Raw genomic sequence first — 22,874 nt, 5'->3', positions numbered from 1 at the left:
ATATAGTTTGTTTTATTCGGCAGGATGCACGGAGATTTTTTTATGAAACCAAGATAACTAGAAGTTTCGATTCCTAGAAAACTAGTCACCAGCCCATCTCTTTTCTAATAGATGAGTTTTCCAACCTTATCTGCCTTTCGTGAATTTGAGTTATTATGTAGGAATTTGTATAATTATTAGAAAATATTAAGCAAATCTAAGATAGCAAAAATTTTTAACTTGACCAAACACATGGTGGCACAAATTCTGGTAAAATTAATGTATTGTTTTTCCGCAAAATAAAATCATGATCCTGATATTAAAAACTAATATATACGTTATTTAAAAAAATTCACAAGGTAATTTTTAATTTCACATGCAAACGATATTTAGGGAATTCTGGTTTTCAAAATTTCATTTCTTATAACCAAGCGCTCAGCAAAGCACAGAACTGGAAATTAAACTTGAACAAATAAATGGTTTTTACGCCAAGCTTTAAGGTATGATGATAAAATTACCTAATTTGATCACGTTTACTAAATTTTATCATACTTTATACATTTACATTTTATTGTTAATTTTACCAAACTCTTTACTAAAGAGCTTTGGCAAAAAAATTACTCAGCTTCTTGGTGTTTCTATGGAGACAAAAAAACTGTAAATTTTGCCATATCCTGGTAAGTTATGACCATGACTTTTTTCTCTTAGAACAGTTAAACAAAAATTGACGCAGCATTTTTGCAAAAGTTAACCTAACTTAAAGAAAATCAACTTTAAAGCTTTAAGATAAACTGTAGTTAAATGTTTATAACCATTTATTTTTAATAACCAAAAAAGATCACGTATACTTGTCAAAAATGTTTTGCACATTTTGTTTGCTAATTATCGATGTATTAAAATTACAGACCTCTTTGAAACCATATATAATTAGGAGCATCTTTGGAGTCAAAAACATGTACTACCTCAAGAAGATAAATTATGCACTGAAATTCCCAGGATTATAATAAAAAGACGTTCGGCAATTACTTAAGATTTAGGAGAGAGTTTGGGATTTTTTATAAGGAAAAAAGGAACGGTTCACGCTTCTTGCTACTTATTAAGATTTTAAGAACGAGTTTAATACCATAAAGTTTCCCGATTTTTCTTAGAGTATCTTTTATGGAATTTTCCAATGTAGAAAGAAAAAAGAAAAATTATTCTACGTACTCTAAGAATTAAATAGATGCGCCAAGAATTCAAGTAAGTCATTACTTAAAAGTTTCGAAGAAAAGTTTACCCGATAGAATTAACTTTTTTTACAATATTGTAAATATAACTATTTGTTTTCAATTTATTAACAATTATAGTACATAAATCAATGCAACATAAATAACCACAAAATAACAATCATAATTCAAAAAGTAATGAAACTATTAATTAACAACGGATTTACATTTAATCTTTATAAATTCTAAAACGTTTAACCAATTCACATTTTTGCTACATATACCATGCTAGGTGTAAAAAAAATATATCTGAACTGCTTTCGTTTGCAGATTTTCTTAGGAATTCAAATAATATGTAAATCCAAAAAAATATTAAAAGGGTAAAATTTTGCTGAAATACTTAGTTTGCTTCATTTTGATTAAATCAATCATAGTTTTTTGTAAATTAGAAAAGAAAAAATTAAATCACTCTTAGCTTTTTAAAGAAAACAAGAAAAAAATCAATCCATCATAGCTTTTTAAAGAAAAAAAGATTGAGTGAAGAAACTTTTGACAATGTGTCCAAAAAATTTTTTAAGACTAACTTTTTACTGCATAATTTTGCCCTTGAAATATTGAATTTAATTAAGAGATAATCAAATAAATTAAAAACCTCGATTATTTTAATATCTCTTTCATTCAGAGATTATTTTCGTATTGAATTTTAAGCAATATGTGTCAGCATCTGTATCCGTAATATTTTGAACTCTTAGATATTTGAATTCTTTGAAAGTAAGAGAAGTTCTAAGTCAAGCATATCCTCAAACCAACCATTTTTGAAAATATCCTAAATGATATTCCAGTGGCCTACATATTTGAATAGAATCTGCATCCATTGAAAATTTATATCACTAGTTATAATTCTTAATTAAATCTTGAATAATGCGTTGCAAGAGGATCAGTATAGCCTTTATTTTAATTATTATTTACTTATCATAGCCTTTAACTTAATTATAACTTAATCGAATAATTATGATAAGCATGAACATTTTTTCACTTGTAAAGCATCTCCGGTTAATAGTAGAGAGGCAAATTTAAACCCGATCCTAAGAATTTGTCCGAAATTTTCCAGTTCGCTTGATAAACCATATAAAAAATGAAATTTCAAAAATGGAAAATGGAATAACTTAGAACACAAGGTTGCAGACGATTTTCTTTCTTTGATTGCTAGCTTATAGCTCTCATTTAAAAGCGGAGTTTTTCCTCCCAATTTTCAATATTTATTTTTTGGTTTTTATGTCAAAAAAACATCGGTGGATTAGCATCGGTGGATTGTTTCAGGAATCAGTATTTCTAAAGTTATTTCAAGTAACGTGCATTTTTTACATAGTTACGCTTCTAAGACGTGAATCCATCAAAATATATATTAAAAATTAAAATTAAAAGTAATTAAAAGGAATAAAGGTATTATAGGAGAAACGTAAATAATCGCCATAATCTTATTGATACCCATGATGCGAAAATTACATTTTTATTCGGTAATAATTTAATGTTTTATTAAGTACTTAGGTAATTTAAATTTGCAGTTGTTCAGTGTTGATTTATTGATTTATTGATTGTTTATTTTTTTTTCTCCTCGCACGTAAAACTGATATTCAGCTAGTTTAAAAATAAATTTAAAAAAACTTTTTAAGTCAAATGCATTTATTTATTTAAAAAAACATTTAGATTGCATGTCCATTTTAATGGATTAGTCTTATCCAGGATTAATTTTACTCTATATTCCCTAACCACTATTTTTGTTTCCTCAGTAGGGGAGAGGGAGCTAGTAAAGACATTGAGCTAAATTGGACAATTTGAATAACGTTTTAATTCATTCGTCAAATTTCTTCGGTGAGGATAGTATTGAAAACACTGGTGTACACTTTTATGTGCATGTGCATAATCACACTGAAAAATTTTCAGTATAAATTAGTAAAAAGAGGTTTTTAATGTGTAAAAGCAACTTTCAAATCTTTATTCTTTCCTTATTCATTTTATTTCTTTATTCTTTTGTTGATATATTTTGTTTTAAAAATTTCAATTAAAGGTAATAATATGCTAATGTTTTTTACATAAAGAAGTAGTAACTTGCGCTTTTCATCGTTTCAATTAATCGACTCTAATCATAAAACAAAAATGCGATTTCGTGGTGCTAGTGTCGACCCATGGTAGTGAGACTAGTTCGGACATGCATTAAGTGGATTTTTCATTTTACTATTTGGCAACTAAAGTTTTTTTTTCTTTTTTAAATTCGCAATTGCATTAGAGTGATATAAAAATTCAAGATCTTGACAACACTGATTCAATAAGAGTTAAAAAATTGGTGCGAGTTATTTTTTAGAAAAAAAGGAAGAAAATGTGAAAATTTTTTTAAAGGAACTAACCACTTTATCATTTTATATATAAACCAGAATGCAGGAAAACTTCAAAATTATCGCTAAAAAGTTATCAAAGAGCTAAAAATTTTGTTTAATGTAATTTTTTGATAAATTTGTTAAAAAAAGGTCCCCACTTGCCTATTACCCGTAACATTTCAAATTAATTATAAGAAATAGGATTCAAAAAATGTCTATTTTTATTTTTAAAATAAATTTTTGTGCAGACCATTTCTAAATATTTTTCTTTTTTTAATGTTCAAACTTATAAGATATTTGAAGTAAAGATAATTGATTATGGGGCGAAAAGTTCGGAAATATTGTTTGAGGAGAATATTGGAAAATTTCAGCAATGATAAAAAGAACTTTTTTCTGATAAAATAAAATTAAGTCAGATCACAAATTAATTGAGAATCCTTGTATTTTCTTAACTGTAACTTCCTTATAAGTGTAACTTATAAATACTTCAAATTTAATGTATTCTATTTTATTTCAAGCGTATTTAAATATTAAATAAATTGATAAACTTTGAACGAAAAGTCAGTTTGGTATTCCAAATAATATAAAAAAAAAATTATTTCTTGATTGTAGGCAAATAAGTTCACTTCCCATCCCAATTTAATTCCCATAATTCACTTTATTCATTTTTCAATTTGGTTACGATAATATTACTGTAAAATATTATTATAAGGTTGTTATAATAAAATCCATAAAGTGTAGTTGAATCTTGAGGTTATTCGTTATTAGAATAGTAAATTATATTAATATTAAATCAATATAATAAACTTCTCAAATATTAAAGAATTACATTTGAACTTTTTTAATTTACATTCGTAAGATTTATAGATTGTGTTGTTATATGTAACTTAATAAAGGTTTCCAGAACTTATATTACAATGTTAAAATGACCAAGCAAATTGCAATATTTAAAAAGGTGGATAAGGAACAAGGTATTAAACTGGTTTGAGATTATGATTGTAAGTTTTATTGATTTAAAAGGTCACCGATATGTGATATTTTGATACTATTCCCTTTAGGTTGGCCTTAAAAAAATGCCTAAACATTATTGTTAATAGCTTTTATACTTTATTATTGCTAGCAGCTATGATGATGATAGTTCAGGTAAAAAAAAAACAATATAATTTTGGGCTAATAAACCCAAAATAAATGGTACTCAGATAATTCATTTCGTCTTTTTTTCCGTTCATTGGGCAATGGTTTACCGGAAATTCTGGTTTTTAAAATTATAGTTCTTATAACTATCCGTAGAGTAAAATTAAAAAGCTGAAAGATAAATTTAACCTAATAAATTATTTTCATGCCATGCTCTAAGTTATCATGATAAGTTTATAAAATTATATCACAGATTAGAAAACCTTATTATTGCTAATTTTGCTGTAATAATTTTTAAAGTATTTATATAAAAATTACCGACATTTTTGATGTTTCCTTAGAGCTCGAAACACGGTAAATTTCGCCATATTCTTGTGGTTTCGACCATAATCTTATTCGGATACTACTATTGGCTTAAACTCTGCTAATTGGCCATAGGTATTATGGTCATAGTTATTCAATTCGATAATGAAAATATTAAATTTAGTTACTGAAGTAATAATTTCCTTATGACTCTCAGACAAAGTACATGGAACTGCTATTTTAAATACACATTAGACAAAATAAGTCATTGCACTTGGATTGACTCTTTAAGCTCCAGTTATTGAACTGCAGTATTTTTTTTAACTAAGTGATTGCCAATATTTAATTTCTTTTTTACACAATCTTATACTGTAGGACTTAAAATATGTTTTCTGAAGAGCGCACAGATATATTTTTCTTCAAGAAGGAACTGTTTATTTTTAATAATATTTATTTAAAAGCAATATTTAATTTCAAAATGCGTGTAACTATTTAGTTGTAATCTTCCGATTTTTGAACAATCACTAAACATGAATACTTTATGTAATAACTCATCATGGAAAACTAACAAACATGAAAAAAAAATTTCAAACATATTTTATTTTATAACCGGCGTTGAACAACTGAAACAATTCTGAGTCTGCTACTATCAATGTTCCACTCCAATGCCTCGTAATTTTGAATACAACCCAGATAACAAGAGGTGTACTGGATCAAACATTGGAAAAAACTAGCTTTCATGAAAAAAATTTTGAGGGAACCATCTCGCAACTTTACATGGAGAGGGAAATCGCCCAAACCTCCACGGTTAGCTGGAAGATTCAAACACATGATGCTTATATCATTGAGGATAATTTACGTCAGAACTCTGGTCGGAGTCAGCCAGGAGCTGAATTTGTATCAACCTGCCCCCCTCTGTAATTCGAACCTGGGTTACCTCATTGGGAGGAGAACGCTCCGTTCCCTGAGCTACACCACGTCTCTTTCACACAACATTAATAACAGTCGTTGAACCACCGACTCAATTTTGAGTTTACGGCCACCGTTGCTCAAATTCATAACTTTGCAACTTTGTACTCAATCCTGAAAGCTACGGGCTTTGGAGTGATTTATTCGTTAATATTTTTGTTTTATTTTATAACCTTCATTGAACAGCCAACCCAATTTTGAGTTTACGACTATTAATATTAAACGCCGTAGTCTTGTAATTTTGAACCAATCCAAAAGACAAGGAAACCCATGGATCAGTACCTCCAGAGGTATGATTTGCTATGGAAACATGGAAGACCATGTGACTCGACAGATTTAAAGTGCATCAGTCACCATTTACTACACGTTGAGTCTTCGGCCAACTGTGATCGAACTCAGAGACTCTTGGACATAGCCCCAGGTCCCTAACAACCGAGCTATCCTCGCCCTTTTCATTTATTTAATTTTTAAATATAACGAGATCACCTTTATCTGAGAGAAATTCAAAGCATTGCTGTGTAGACCAGTTCGTTAAGGGTTCTGTCTTCGCCCTCAGGTAATGGAATGCAAAATATTTTGATTGTAAACCAGACAAGATCATCAGCTACCTTCTTATTTCCTTTCTTACTTAAATTATTTTTTTGGTGCTCGTTATCGAACTTTGTTCTATAATACAAAATGCACCTCTAAATCATTTTGAAACGTTCAGTAAAATATACTTATACACACAAAGGTATAACTAAAGTTAAGAAAACATTGTAATAATAACAAGCCTTTGATGCATTGATTCAAATTTTGTGCAATAGCATTTGAGGCAATTTTGTATTTTACAGGAAAAAGATAAGTGTTATGCTATTTTTATAATCATTTTTAGTAAAAATAAAATGTAAGTTCACTGCCTTTTATCTTATTTCAAAATTTAACGTGCATAGTTCATTATGAATTTTCATCTTATAAATATGTAACATTTTATTTTATTTCCGAAAACTGAATTTTTATCAAATATCTGTAAACATCCAGGGGGAGAATAAATCATTTGCCTGAACAGAAGATAACTTGTAAAATAAAAATGCACTATGTAGTAATATATGGATCTCAAGGGAAGGTCTGATGGAAGAAAATAAAATTCAAATGCTTCGTTGAAAACTTAAAAATTGAGTGTCCAATGCTTGAAAATGAAAAATAACTTTAACCAACGTTGTTTTTTCTTAAATACTACAACGCTTCTTTTGATATTTACTTGTCAAAGAAAGGCATGCTCTTAATAAAATATTGATATTTATTTTTCGGTAAAATAAAGTGTTCCTACGAAAGCGAAATAAATATTTTTCAAATACATGATATAGTTTTGTTATCTTTTGTATGAAAAAGAGCGAAAAAGAGGCTAATAAATTACACTTTTTATAGTCATTTCGATAGAAATGTAAAAAATGGAACATTCATTTTTCTCTCTTAAAACTATATGTATATTTTTATTCATTTTTTCTTTCAGCAGATAATACAGTGAATGAGAGATCGATAGCAATGATGAATGGTCATTAATCATTGATAATATTTTTTAGCTGATGATGTTTATTGTTTCTAATTTTTTTATAAAATTTATTATAACTGCTTTTATTTTTCTATAGGCATGTTATTTATGCAATTAAACCTTATAAAGTTACTTCTATTATTGCTTAAAAGGTTAAAAAATCTGAGGCACAAAAAGATTAGTCACAAAAATATTACATAAGATTTTTTTTTCTTACTAATGTGATTTATTGTCTTTCAAATCGTGATATTTTTTTCATGTTTTTATCTCAATTTGCATATTACATCATCATCATTCACATTAACATATAAACCAAGCCATCAATCTTGGTTTAATTTTTCCCCATATAGTAATCCATAAAAAAAATTTACCATGTTTTCTACTATGTTTTTTAAAATTTTTTTCACTTAACGTTTTTCAATTCATTTAAGCAGCATATATCATATGATTAAACCAAAAAAAAAAAAAACAGTCAGCAGCATTTTTTAAAACCTTTTAAGAATAATTGCATTTAGGAATTTTTCTATTTCAGTTGTTTTAGTTGAGTTGTTCATTAAAATGATGTGTATTTACGTTTCAAGATAAAAAAATATAAATGTGATATCGTTGTTTTGAAAGTTTTAGAGTGCTTCTACTAAGGCTTAAAAAATGCATCAAAAGAAGAAAAGATATCAGTCCAAAAAAATAAAAACTTTACTTAGGTAAAATTATTCTCTCAATTAAAAACAAGTTAATTGCTAAAAGATTATATGATTTTTTCTACTCTCACAGTTATATTCGCTGACAGTATTTTCTGTCATTATATGAATATCGTAAAAGAATAATAATAAATAAAAATTAAAATAATAATCATGACTTATTTTAATTGCTTAAATACAATTAATTATCATTCAAATAATAAGAAAATTTGTTTTTAATCCAGTTTGAAGAGATAAGACCTCCAGTGGTAAAATTTAAATTCAACCTGGTAGCGTATGGTTCACCAAATCCGAAACACAGCAACAAGTCAAACCTTTTCTTACTTAAGTGTTGATTTTTAGGTTCCCAGGTCGATAAAAAAAATTTTCACTGGAATTCTTACCTCAATTTATAATTGAAATAAAAAACTTTTTTTCATCATTTGAATGATTTTTTTAAGCAATTAAAACAGATCATTGTTAATATAATATTTGTCTTCTGGACCCCATTAAATAGAAAGAGTTATATTCGCTGATATCGTTTTCTGATGTAACATGAATGTCGTTCAAAAAATTATCTACAAATAAATGGATGATTTATTTTAATTGCTTGGATGCAATTGATTATCATCGAAATAAGAAAAAAAGTTAGTTTTATACAAATTTAAATATGAGATAAATCTTCCAATGATGAAATTTCCATTCATTGAGAGCATGTTATTCACTGAATCCTAAACACAGCAACAAGTAAAAAGAACGTTTAAAAGTTAGAAAAGTTTGCTTTAATCGAGCACTTTTCTTGTTACTGTGTTTTGGCTGATTTTTAGGTTACCAGGTTGATTGAAAATTTCAATGAAGGTTTCATCTCAGGTTATATTTAAAATATTTTTTATTTCAAAATGAAAATTACTTATATTATTTTTAACTAATTAAAAAAAAATCATGGTTTTTGTATTCTGGACCATTTTGATTTCGCTAAGGGTCACGGTTTCCCCTATGCCTCAAATTAACGCTGTATCGCTGTTTGACGGCTCATACAGGATATTTTCCTAACAAATTGCACTATTAGTAACTGGTAGTTAGCTTTACAGTTAATGTAAAGCATGTGCTATGCAAAATCGCTCTAATATCTATTGATTCGCTTTACTTTAATTCAAAACTATGAAATAAATACCGAAATGTAGGATTGTATTATACAAATTCCTTTATTTCAAGAAAATATATTTACGAAATTTGTATTTTTTTTCTTCTAATTTTAAAGAATTATTTTCATTTGAGATTAATTTTCAATGGGGATATCAATTATGAAAACACATCATTTAGGACAGTGGAAGATAAATTTTTCCTATAATTTGGTACTAAGATGTGGAGAACCTATACAATATATTTTTGTACTGTTTAAGAAAGAAGTTTTGGAATAAAAACAAAATACGACAATTAAACGAAGAATTTTGCTTTAGTTAATATGTTTAAAATACATCAAACAATATCATTATTGTTTTTGACAGGTTTTCAGAGGAAGTTTTATTTCTTTCCTTGTTGGGTATAAAACATTTATTTTTGGCGAAAACTTAGAATTCAAATAAAAACAATTGAAAAGAATTTTAACTCGATTTTGCTTGTAGAAGTCTTCTTCCAAATGATGTAAAGTCTTTGGAAAAGCAGTAGTTGCCTGGCAACGACATGTTGGCGCAGATATTCTTTTTCGCCAAAAATGTAAACCTTTCATAGGATTTCAAATAGACTTTTTTTTTAGTTCATGTTTAGAAAACACTTCCAATGGTTCGCTGCCCTTTAGCTATACAATAAAATAAAAAGTCTTTTGTGTGTAGTAGCCATAATTCTATGCTGATAAAACTGGTATTGGAAAATAAAAGTTTATCTTTCAGTCTGAGGTAGGATTATAGTATAAATATTCGGATTCTTCACTTTAGTAATCTACAATTTCCATCAAAGTCATTTTTTAGATTTATCGAATCTATTTTTAAGTTTAAAATAGTATTCTTGTTAGTGTTATCTTTAAGAAGAATTAACTCTTTTGTTTTCGGTAACCTGTTTTGGTTTTGTTATTTTTTAAGTAATAGAAACAATTCTTTACATTAAGCTCATATTCTTAACATTTAGCAATAATTTTTTTTTTTTTTGCAAAGCTTATCTATTTAAGTTTTTATTCATTTTTTTAAGAAACAGTCTTGATGAAAGAGGAAATGATTTTTTCTTTGAAGTAGAGATTTATCCGTCCACTAGCCCTTTTAACTATTTCGCATTTATCATAGTTTTTCTGTAAAAGCAAGAAGAATTTTGAGATAAAACGTATTTATAATGAAAAGAACTTTTTTACTAGAAAAATTTTATAATATATTTCAAAATATATTTTTCATCTCATATAGCAATATATTTCACATATCTCATGTGTTGTATACATTTTGACTCTGATTACGAAGGCAAGCATTAAGATTATTTCATCTTTATCTTGTTGGTAAAACCGATTGGAAAGTTAGGTAGCATTTTTATGTTACAAAGAGTGGAAGACCATGAAAAAATTCTTACTTTTTTCGAATATCAAAATAATAATAATCTTTGATTATAATTTTCGAACTTCTTGTACCAGAGATTCTTAAGAGTGTGATTTCATATTTTTTAAAATTTTTTTATGATAAAACGAAATTCTGCTATAATTTGAAACAAATTATAAGAAAAAAGTTCTGATACGCATTTCAATGCAACTATTTGATATTTCTACAAATAAATTGCTTAATCTTACTACTTATTTAACTTTTTATGTGTATAATTTTGACATTTCATAGCAAAAATCAGTTTACCTTTGAAATAAGTTTGAAGAAATTTCCATACAAATTAAGATCAATTAATATCCAAACAATTCACTGTTTTGTTTAAATGAGTTTGAGAAAAATGAGAAGAATAACAATTGTTCTTCACTTTCAACTTCCGTAAAATCGAGTGAGCTAATATAAAATAAAAGTCACGTGGTATAAAAAAAATTTTCTACTTCTCTTTGCTATCCATGACATAAATATAAAATATATTAAATAGTAAAAACTTATTTTAATTAAAAAAAAAATATTAAAATAAGGTTTGCAAAAATTTTGGATTCGAAAAAAAAACTCTGCGATTGATCACAAATATAATTGGTCCTTTCAACACGCCCCATTTACACTCAGTGGCTAACATAATACTGGAATTTAAAATATATTATTTCATATAACTTTTAGTACACTTTTTATATACATTTGTATTTTAAAGTTTAAGTATCTTATAAATTTATTTATCTTATAAGTATTCTTAGAAAATCTAACTCTGGTAACGAAGGCAGTGTCTGTAGTGTCTTGATTGCTATCGTCTAAAAGGTAGAATAATCTCAAACAATCGCAAACAAAAGCAAAAGGAAATTTTTTTTCATTGGAATTAATAGAAGCGATTTAATGGCCTTAAAAGCAAAAAAAAAAGAAGACTTAGTTCTATCTTGAAATACAAAATATTCTACTTCGAGAATAATAGTAAACAAGTTTTTGAAACGTTTTTGATTGGATACAGTTTTAATGCCTGTTAAAGCAATGTCACGGCCTCATTTTAAAGGTTTCAATATCTTTTTGTAAAAGACTTTTCTAAGAAAAACACTTTTCGGAACACATAGAAATGTAAGCGTTGGAATTCATACACAAGTTGTTAAATCATAAAAATTTCAACATTTATTGGACACAGATTTAATGACCACTACCAACTAGTGCGAGTATAAATGCTTTGTGGACATGATTTCTCAAGGTTAAAAAATTTATTTTTCACACCTTCTGATCAATATTTGAAATTTTTGAAATTAAATAGGTAATTCATTTTTTATGTAATAGTTTAAAAAAACTATTAATTATTATCACTCTTGCGTATGACGTTATTCTCTTGTGTTACTTATCTGCTAAGTACTAAACATCACGAATGGGAAAATAAATCATAATAGTGACATAGCAATTATTTTACTCCTTCATAGTTTCTGTATATAGTGATTTAACCTAAGGACATGAACTGTAAAAAAAAAGTATTAGGATAAACTAAATATTAATACGCTCTCTGAAATAAAACTCTTTTTTCGACAATTTAGCAATTCTTGACCTGTATTTCGTTAATTTCGAGTATCATTTCATCACAAAATCCCGTGATTTGTGATGAAACACGAACTCTCAAATTTTTGACGAAAATGTTTCCTCATCTGAAAACCTTATCGTAGTGCATTGCAGGAGATTGTGAACTAGAAAGACGAAACTGCAATGAGGACAAGACGATTGATTATAAAGTGACAAAATACTCGCTTGGCCTCGCTCTTGGAAGATCCCAGCATGAGTGTTCGGGATCCGTCACTTATGCCCGATCACGCTTCTGGCATGTGTGTAATTTATCTTTTCTTATGCTGTTGTATAGGGGGATTGAATAAATTAATGGTGCTCACGATAAAGTGATTATTACTAATATTGGTTCATTAGGTTGCACGGTGTTTTTTTCTCTTCTTTTTTGAGGAAATAGAATGACGAGTATTTTTTTTAAAGATTTTGACAAAATTCGTTTTTTGTAGAAGTTACGATAGTTATTTTGTCACTTTGACAAAGTGTTTGATCTGACCATGTACCAGGAAACGGTTTCGACTAAATCGGAGACAGTTTTGCGATCCATTTTTAATGAGTATAGGGATACATTATAAAAATTTATAATTAATGTGTATAAAATTAGAATTGAATGTTAAATGATCAAAGAAGCTAGTTTCACTCAGCACATTGAGTTACTTAATATTACAAAAATTTTTTATTAAAACATAATACTAACATGAGTTTTTGAAGTGCATCGAAAAATAATCATGTTCTCCATCTCCCAGAGGACATGAAACAAAAGAAAAAGCTGAAAGAAATCAGTTCTTTCCATTCGATCAAATGTCGAACTTTAGAGACAGGTGGAAACACATGCCTTTCTCCCATCAAGAATACCATTCTCAGAATACACACAAAGGTCTCTCTCGGAAAACAAGAGTAAACAAGTTGGCAAGGCATAAAGAAACAACCTCGATTGGATACAGATTTAATGACCACTAACGCAATGGCACAAGCTCAAGGGCAAGTAGCTTACTTCACAGGATTGTGGATTGTGATGTTCTCTGGAGATTTAAAATTTTCTGTTCGCGCCCTCTCATCTCACGTCTCAAAACCCAGAGGATTAAGAAAAGAAACCATTTGATCAGGATCTTCCCAATCGAATGTTGTTAGGAAAAGGGTAGCGTTCCTTGAAATTGGTTTCCCATCAATTCGTCTGCTTTCTTAGAGACAGAAGAAAAGAAAAGACTTAAGTAACGGAGTGATAAGTTGGTTGGGCAAATATTTTTAGAAACAACTCATCATGACGAGGAAATAGAATACAATTTTCTGGCTTTTGTGGATTATTTATTGCTGGCAAAACAAATTCGGCAAATTTTGGAATAAAAAAATTGCTTTACAAAGTGATATTTTATTCCATGATGCTAAGAAAATCGATATTGCTTCTTACTTTTAAAAAATCCGAATAAAATTTCGGTAAAAGAATCTATCAGTCTGATCCAAAAAATAACTTTTAACTTAAAATTTTTACAATACTATAAATTTAATTTTAGTAATTCAATGATTTTACAGTAAGTATTATTGTAAAATGCTTGGTATATCGGATTTTTTTTTATTGTAGAAAGGGATTTTACCGGAAATCAGGATGCCGGAACTTCTTTTTGGTGTACGTGACAAGGTTAAAGTAAAGATTTTACTTAATAACTATAATAAAAATAAGAAATAGAGATGAGAGTAAATACAGATGAAATAGATGAACGATTTCATTCAATATTGTTTAGATCAATATTGTTTAGAGTCAAAATATTATCAATGGGTAATTTTTATTTTACTTCCAGGTTTACTTTTAGTTTAAAGTGTATTCTGATATGATATATATAATTTCACTTATTTTTTATAATTTTACTTATATGTTTTACTTATTTTTGTAAAAACAAAAATTCATAATGTAAAAAGTAAATTAATTAATAACAGTAGATAAAGGTAACATCAATATTTTTAACTGTTTGCCCCAATTTTTTTATTCGTTTTTCTCAATGGTTGACTAATTTTAAGAGATTATACTTAATTGTAATTCAATTATCCTAAAAGAAAGCTTTGCTAAGGAATTTTTGATTTTGCTAACGCAATTGTTGGAAAAAATAGCATTTAATCAATTAAATAGAAATCAAAATTTCAGAAGAAAAACTATAAATCTTTAATTTAATTTCATACTAAGATTTTTGAACAATGCCCAGTTAAGATGTTTAGTGATTTTAAAAATTTTTAGATTTTAATAAGTTTTTAGAACTCAAAAGTTTCGAGAACTTTTCATTTTTGCTTCTTCTGCATTTGATAAATTATACATTTTCCCAAAAATGTACTTTCCCAATAACCAATATGTTATTCGTAATTCTTTGTCTAAGAGATCACATGAAGAGTACTCAGAATACACACAAANATATTTTTAACTGTTTGCCCCAATTTTTTTATTCGTTTTTCTCAATGGTTGACTAATTTTAAGAGATTATACTTAATTGTAATTCAATTATCCTAAAAGAAAGCTTTGCTAAGGAATTTTTGATTTTGCTAACGCAATTGTTGGAAAAAATAGCATTTAATCAATTAAATAGAAATCAAAATTTCAGAAGAAAAACTATAAATCTTTAATTTAATTTCATACTAAGATTTTTGAACAATGCCCAGTTAAGATGTTCAGTGATTTTAAAAAGTTTTAGATTTTAATAAGTTTTTAGAACTCAAAAGTTTCGAGAATTTTTCCTTTTTGCTTCTTATGCATTTGATAAATTATAAATTTTCCCAAAATGTATTTTCCCAATAACCAATATTTTATTTGTAATTCTTTGTCTAAAAGATCACTTGAGGAGCATAGATGTAAATATTTACTGAGCACAAATACATAAACTTACATCTATAGACTTACATTGTCAAATTTTTGAAAATATATTTACAATTTCTGAGTATACTTGGAAATGCCTATTTTTTCTACTGTTTAAAAAAAACTCAGTTTTTTTCCCATTTTTATATGTATTATTTAAAAATGCTAAGTTAGCTTGTTTAAAACATAAAAAATACTCAAACAATGAAAGAAAAAAAAATATAAAATAAATTTAAAAAAGAAATACTCATTTTTTTTTACTGAAGCTTTCCATAATTGCTACATTCATTTAAAAAACATTAGTTTTTTTCTCGCTCTCTACTCTTCAATATCACTTAATTATGCCCTTTACATTTCAAAATGTTAAAAAAGTAACAAATACGATCAAAAAAATTTTATTTCTGCAAAATTGCGTTGAAAATTGTTTGGTTTTTATTCCATGAATGTTGTTTTTTCAAATTAACCAATATGCTCGCCTTTATTGCCTAATGGGGTGGAAGAATTTCTATTTCTGCCCGATAACACACTGGCTATTTATGGAAGCCACCTATCAGCTATTTTTACCGTTTCTTTTTACCGTATATTTCTCGCAATTGCTTCCTTAAACGCACTGATAGGGGCCAAAAAAATGACCTCTGCAATTACATTTATCTATCATTACTTGAAATAATGAATATACATTTGTGATATACTTATGTACATTTCCTTTCATTTCCTTTCCGTTGTATTTTTTTTTTGTATTACTAGTTTTCCTTACTCGCTGAAATGATTAAAGTTATTTTTAAAGCCGTATATCACTACAACATTTAATTTAATGGCAATTGTTTAATTTTCGCACTTGATAATTTTTATAAGTATACAGTAAAATTTTATTTTTACGTGTTGTTAGATAAAGTGTCAATTATGCACTGATTATCAGTTCATATTTACTTTTGTTTAATTTGCAAGTGTATGTATTGCATATTAATTATTTCAAAGAAACAAATATTTTCTCAAAAATCATTTATTCAGAATTCTAAATAAAATCTTTAAGTGAAAGATATTGTTGAAATGGGTTTTGAAAATAATCGTTAGTAGATATTAAAACAGCCTTTTAATAAAAATGAAAACCGAAATCTAACTTTTTATATTTTTAGCTAGTGGCAAAAAAAATCAACAGTATAAAAAGGATCCCTCATTTTATATACATAATTATATACTTATTATTTTCTTTTCGAAGTCAATAAGAATCCTGCGGAAAAATTTTTATAAAATAATGTATTGAAATATCGATTTTAAATATTTGATGTTAAATATAATCATTGCTAATTTGTTCATGGTATGTAATGTATGAATAATATTTATTCAATATTATGTATGAAGAAATGAAAAATACTGCATTTAATTTTATTACTATGCATATCTGACATATGCATGCATAATTGACTTATATTACATATTCATAATTTATAATATCAATTACATATACATAATTGACTTATGAGGTTTTTGATAGCTACGCAATTATTTATATGCTTTTAAGAAACTTAAAACTTGATGATGTATTTCTTGATTGCAAGAGATTGGTTGAATTTCTGGACTCCTGATTGCGTGATCATATGACCTGCAGGTCATAATGTTTAAGAGCTGTGGGGGCTCAGGGGACAGAGCGTTTGCCTCTCAATTGGATATACCTGGTTCGAATAACAGCAATGCCTGGTTGATAAAAATCTTTTTCGTGGCTCGCACCGACCACAGTGCTGACGTAAAATATCCTCAGTGATAGGCCAATCATCAGTAATTATCCCCTTAGCATCTGGCTAACCGTGGGGAATTTATGTGGCTTTTCTTTCCTTGTGGCACAAATGCGAGTTAGTTTCATCAAAAATTCCTCCACGAAAGCTAGTTTGTTCCAATGCTTAATCGAGAAGCTCCTTTGTTTTCTGGATTAGGTTCAAAATTGCAAGCCAACAGAGTGAAACATTGATGGTTGTTAACTTAGCATTGTGTTAACTGTTCCCCACCGGTTGTTAAATAAAATTAAATATTTTAGAGCAAGTTTTCTATGGTATTACTTTGTTTAATACATTGTCTAGGAGAAAGTCTTGTCACCAAGAAAGATTTATTTGTACGAGGCCGTATTTAGCAAAATATAATGATATTCACAAGGATGCGAAAAGAGCTAAGAGTTCTTCGACTTTTCATGGATGCAAAAATTGCTGCAGAATATGAAAAATGAGTATTTAAAATGGGTATTGTCAACTCAAATTTTGGTTTTTCATTTTCATTGCAAACTCTAAATTTTTTACGAAAAAGGTTTTAACTTGTTTTAGTGCCAATATATTATTGTTATACATTTGTACATTAAGAGCATGCTTTGTCCCTCAAATTTCAATTTATTTTTAGGATTGACTCACGTTTTCCATTTTTTCTTTGTTTGTATTCAAGAAAGAAAGAAATTAAACGAAAAAAAATCATTTTTCCGAGGCTTACAGTTACCAAAAACAGGAGTTAATACGCTACGTGTTGTTGCGAAATTATTTTACCCAACCATTGTTAGTCTATGTTCTTAAAAATAATTATGGAAATAAAGTGTTATGAGGAATTGTGATGTTTGAAAATAGCACAAGTGGTTTATCGAGCGCGTTCGAGCATTGGTGTTAAAGCTCAGTCTAAGATTATATATGCTGGTGTACAGCGATGGCAGGATTGAGTTATTCACCACGGAGCCTCCACACCCATGCATGATGATCATCACTTCCCAAATCAAACCTGGATTCATAACTGTAGATGACCTATTCGGATGCAATCCAACCCCATTGAGAGCGACACCACTCCAGGTGAACGTAAACAACGGTTAGTGAATGTCAACAGTACTGTACAGTAGCATGCTGCTTCTACAGTTGGAGTGATAGCATGGGGTACCATTGCATACGACGCACGATGACCTCTAATATTTATCCGCATTGCTATGACAGCCCAGCGGTAAGTCTGTCCTATTCTTCAGCAACTTGTGTTGCCACTCATGGCAGGGAGTTCAGGAGCCATTTTTCGACAAGGCACCGTAGGGGTGTCGCAGGAATATCTCCTCCACATTACCCTCCTCCACTTTCCTGACCTGTTCGATCCCTAGATTTGTTGCTGAGCGAACATATCTGGCACAACTTGAGGCGGCAAGTTGGACAATCGTCGAGTTTAGTCGATTTGGTGGTGTTCTTACTGCAACTGTGGAACGATATGAAGCAGGACATCATAAGGACTTATATGCTTCAAAACCCGACAGTATCACATTCCACGTTCACGCTGGAGGTGTCCCAGTAAGGTGCTAAAACATATCGCTGGTTCAAAACTAAAACGACACTTCTGCACTCCCTTCTCATGCTACTTGAATGAGAAGTGAGTGCAGTAGTGTCGTTTTAGTTTTGAACCAGCGATATGTATGTAATTCGTTTGTATTTTTTCCTGTAATAAATTATCATTTTGTTTTGATGTTTTTAATCATTTACTTTTATCGAAGGCGTACTTGTGTATGTGAGATTTCGTTTATTGCTGAACACTATTTCTAGGAGCTCTAATATTTAGAGCAATTAATGTATATTTCTTTGACTATTTTATCTAGAAGATGCGTGGCTCATGGAACTTATTTAATCTATGCTGTTGCCTTTAATCTCAAAAAGTTAAAAATGTCCCTGTTTATCTTTAACCCTATTACAGTGCAATAAATTTTCTGGGGACAAATTATCGCAATAATTTTGTTCAATATACTTCAAATATTTTTCATAACATAAAATAATTTTGTGTCTGGAAGTTAAGCATACTTTTGTACTGAACACATGAAAAGTTACTTGACTTTTAGACTCCAGTATACTGCATAAACACTGTTACACATCTCAGAGAGTTTTTGAGATTAATATCTATATGTTTATTTTTACCGTATTATATTGCAATCAATTTTCTGTGGCCAAATTATTAATATCAATTCAATAAATACCAAATATATAATCAATTCAATAATATTTCAAATATTTTTAATAGAATATAATATACTTGTTCCTAAAAGTTAATCATATTTGAACTTAACTTTTAGACACCAACGTACTGTAAAAACATTGTTACAAACCTCAGAAAGTTTTTGGGATGAACATTTCTGTAATATTAAATTTTTATAGCATAACTTAACATGTGTATGGAAAATGTAAGAAAGTAGTCAATACCATGCTATATTAACAAAAATTATTAAGTTGTAATTCTGATACTCCATTTTTCGAATGTTTCACATCGTAAAATATTAATTGGGAAAATTACATATCTCAAATTTTTTTTTTCAAATTAGTGTTTGTTAAAAAGTTTGATATATATTAATTAGTGTATGGGTTACTAAATTTCAAAATTTTATTCTTATTACTTATACAGTTAAGATATTAAAAAAGATCATATCTAAATTTCAAAATATTTAAATGATATAAAGTTATTTCCACTGGACATTTGTATGTAGTATTTATTTCAGTAATTCAATTTTATTAAATCACATGCAGTACTTAAAATCCCAATTTAATTCATCTTAACTCCCTTTTCTCATTAAAATGTACAATTTGAATTGAATTTGTGGCTAAGCAACTGATTAATATACTTTCTCATTTCATTTACACTTGACATTTGAATTTCTAAACCGCATTCAATTTTAGAAGCCAATTAGAAACCGTTCAATAATTTATTTTAATTTCACTTTCCATGTTGTTTTTAATTTTAGAAAGAGTCTCCAATCTCAAGAAAAGGCAAAAAGAATGTTTTAATTTATTCATGAATATTTAGCGACAGTTATGTCTTGAAGTTTGAAAATTCATTTCAATTTATTCTACTGACTAACAAATAACTGTACCTTAAGCAGTTTTTTTCCGTAAATCTTCTCTGTATTATTCAGGAAACAATCAAACAAAAACTTCGTTTTCTTTCCGATCTCTTGTAATTTGTTGCCTTGAGTCATGATGCATTCAGACTTTTCTACCAATTTTATCAATTAATTTTCATTTTCAAAGAAAACAGAAAGGAAACAAGAAGAAAGTGAAGTGAAGAAACACACGCAAAGTGAACATTCTCGAGTAGAATTAATAAATAATGCAAGGGATAAACCACTTTATACTTCCGTGCGGGGAAAGGTAAAGAGAATAGAGGCTTAACTCACGATAATTAGTTTTTATATGCTCTTAACAAAGTAATACGTGATTGCCTCCGCTAGGGGGCAGTGGATTAAACTTATTGCATTTGAAAGTGAACTTACAAAGCGACTTAAGGGAACATATTGCGTTTCAAGTATTATTATTAATATTGTATATGAAATATTGAAAGCCAATAATAAAATATAATTATATAATGTAGTTGGAATGTAGTATTTTCTTCATTTTATTCAATTATGTATTCATTATATTCATAAAATTTCTTAATAACTTTTGAGCTCATTTTAATATCCATGTATTAAGGTTTAACATTTTATAGCTATATGAAAGTATGATGCATGAAAAATGCATTATATTCCCGCATTTCAAGGCATACTTCATACATATGTGATAAGATGCATTTGCGATATACATATGTCAAAGGTATGTGGGGCTGTTTTTTCCATCTATACTGAACAGAAAATCCGGATATAAAATACCAACACTTTGGATGCATGATTCAAAAAATACCTTTAAACATAAAAATCATTTTTGCCACAGAAATTTGTATAGAAATCTTTGCAGTAATATTTATTTTATTAGACTGATTCATTGATTTTAATGCAATTGTTACTGTTAAAATTACAGTATATCAGATTTTTTTGTTCTGTAACATGTTACAGTATAAATGGATTTCATGCTAAAAAGTACCGGCACGTTCAGAGTTGGTACTTTTTACCGTGGTTTTGTTCAAATTTTTCACAGTGTATAGGGTGACAGTCAGACATACAGATTACATAAAGTCACTTATATTTGTCGTTCGAGTCATTATAGTCATTAAGATAATTTAAAAAGGTGATGTATAATTCTTTAGTTTATGTTAAACGTTTTTTTCAACTTGGCTTTCTTGCTTTAAATCACATCATAGATATTATAAAACTAAAAATTTAAAGTCAACAAATTTTAAAAATGACAAAATATTTTTAATTCATGATTGACTGAGCTTTTTGAACATACTGAGGAAAACGTTTGGTTGAAACTACCCAGACACCTTGGCAAAAATATCGGTAATTTTTACCAAAGAGCTTTGGAAAGGATTTTGATAAAATTGACTATAAAATATGATTTTATAATATGGGATAAAAATTGGAAAAAGTGGTAAAATTTGATAGTTTTATTTTGATCCATTCCAGCAAGGTATTAAAACCATTGGTTCGGTTAAATTTATTTTTCAATTTTGTATTTTCTACTGAATATGTTCTAATAAGAACTATTATTTTGAAAACCATAATTTCCTATAAACCGTTACCATATGAACTGAATACTTTGGTTTTGTTACCACTTTTTACCAGAAATATCATAACAATACTGTACCGTTATTTCACCACATATTTTTCTAATGCATAGATCTTCTAATAATACAAATTTATTAAATAAGTTCTTAGACACTCCTGATACTTATTTAGAATAGCATTTTATAATATCTTTAGAAATCCTAAGAATAATGCTAAACTTACGAATAAACATTCAGATTAGAATAATTATTCGTTGCCATCTTGTCGGAATCTCTCAAAAGAATAGATGGTAGCTCTTATTAAATTATACATTTTTCCACTTTTTTGTAAAATTTCGACAAAAAGCCCCAAAATCAATAGCATAAGTATATGCCTTTGATATTAAAATATTATTCAGGTGAAAGACTGAATTTATTAAAAAAAAAGCTTACTCTAATGAAATTTTCAGTGTTTCGGTGAATGGAATTTTTACTTTTAAGCATCATAAGTAGTTTCTTTCTTTTCATATTTCACAAAGTAAGAAAAAAATTGTGTCATAAATGCATGAGCTAAAATGCTATGTCAAAACCAGTTTCCCGATAAAATCGCATTTTTCCTTCCTTGCTCTAGGCAAATAACTTTATGCACGACTTTTATCAGTTTTTTCTAACTATTTTAAAAGGATTGCTTTATTTATTTTTTGTATTTATGTTTAAATCATTGAATGAAACAGAATACAAATTAACTTTTTATTTTCTTTGAAAATGTCTGTTTTCAAGTTTTTAGGAAAGAAACTGCATTTCATTAGTATTTATTTTTCATTCGAGCAGTTTTATGCAAATTGTATAATGGTGCAGAATAATTAAATTAATGAATTTTTATCTGTTTTTAATTTTTATTGCTTGCGACACTTCTCTAACTTTTTACTTTAAACTTAATTAAGGATTGATACGAATGAAATGTTTTCTTGGTAAGGAAATGCTGTTTATCTTCTTTCAGGATAACAAATGAAAACATTTTGATAAATCTCATCAGCAAAAAGAATTAGTTTTAGAAATTTAAAAGATAAATTTTGAAACTAATTTATATCATTTATTAACAATTGTATAATAATTAAATACATTTTTTTAAGTATACGAAAATATTAGATATTTTCAGATAAGTTACTTGAAACAACCTTTCTAAAAAAGTAATCAACATTGTAAGTGGAGTTCATTTTATATGCTAATAAAAAAAGGTTCATTACAGGTTTTAAGTACACAAATGGTGTATGCATAAGTATTTCAAAATAATATATATATATATATATATATATATATATGTCTG

General features: G+C 28.0%; 1 protein-coding gene across 1 annotated transcript in view; it reads left to right on the top strand.

Moving 5' to 3' along the window:
• LOC122271584 (cell adhesion molecule Dscam1-like) overlaps positions 1 to 22,874 on the top strand; it is a 384,849-nt gene that overhangs the window by 19,330 nt on the left and 342,645 nt on the right. The gene's annotated exons all lie outside the window — the stretch shown is intronic.

This window comes from Parasteatoda tepidariorum, chromosome 8, assembly GCF_043381705.1.
Source record: "Parasteatoda tepidariorum isolate YZ-2023 chromosome 8, CAS_Ptep_4.0, whole genome shotgun sequence".
Taxonomy (NCBI): Eukaryota; Metazoa; Arthropoda; class Arachnida; order Araneae; family Theridiidae; genus Parasteatoda; species Parasteatoda tepidariorum.
The sequence above is the reverse complement of the archived record's forward strand: the minus strand, read 5'-3'. Positions and strand labels throughout refer to the sequence as shown.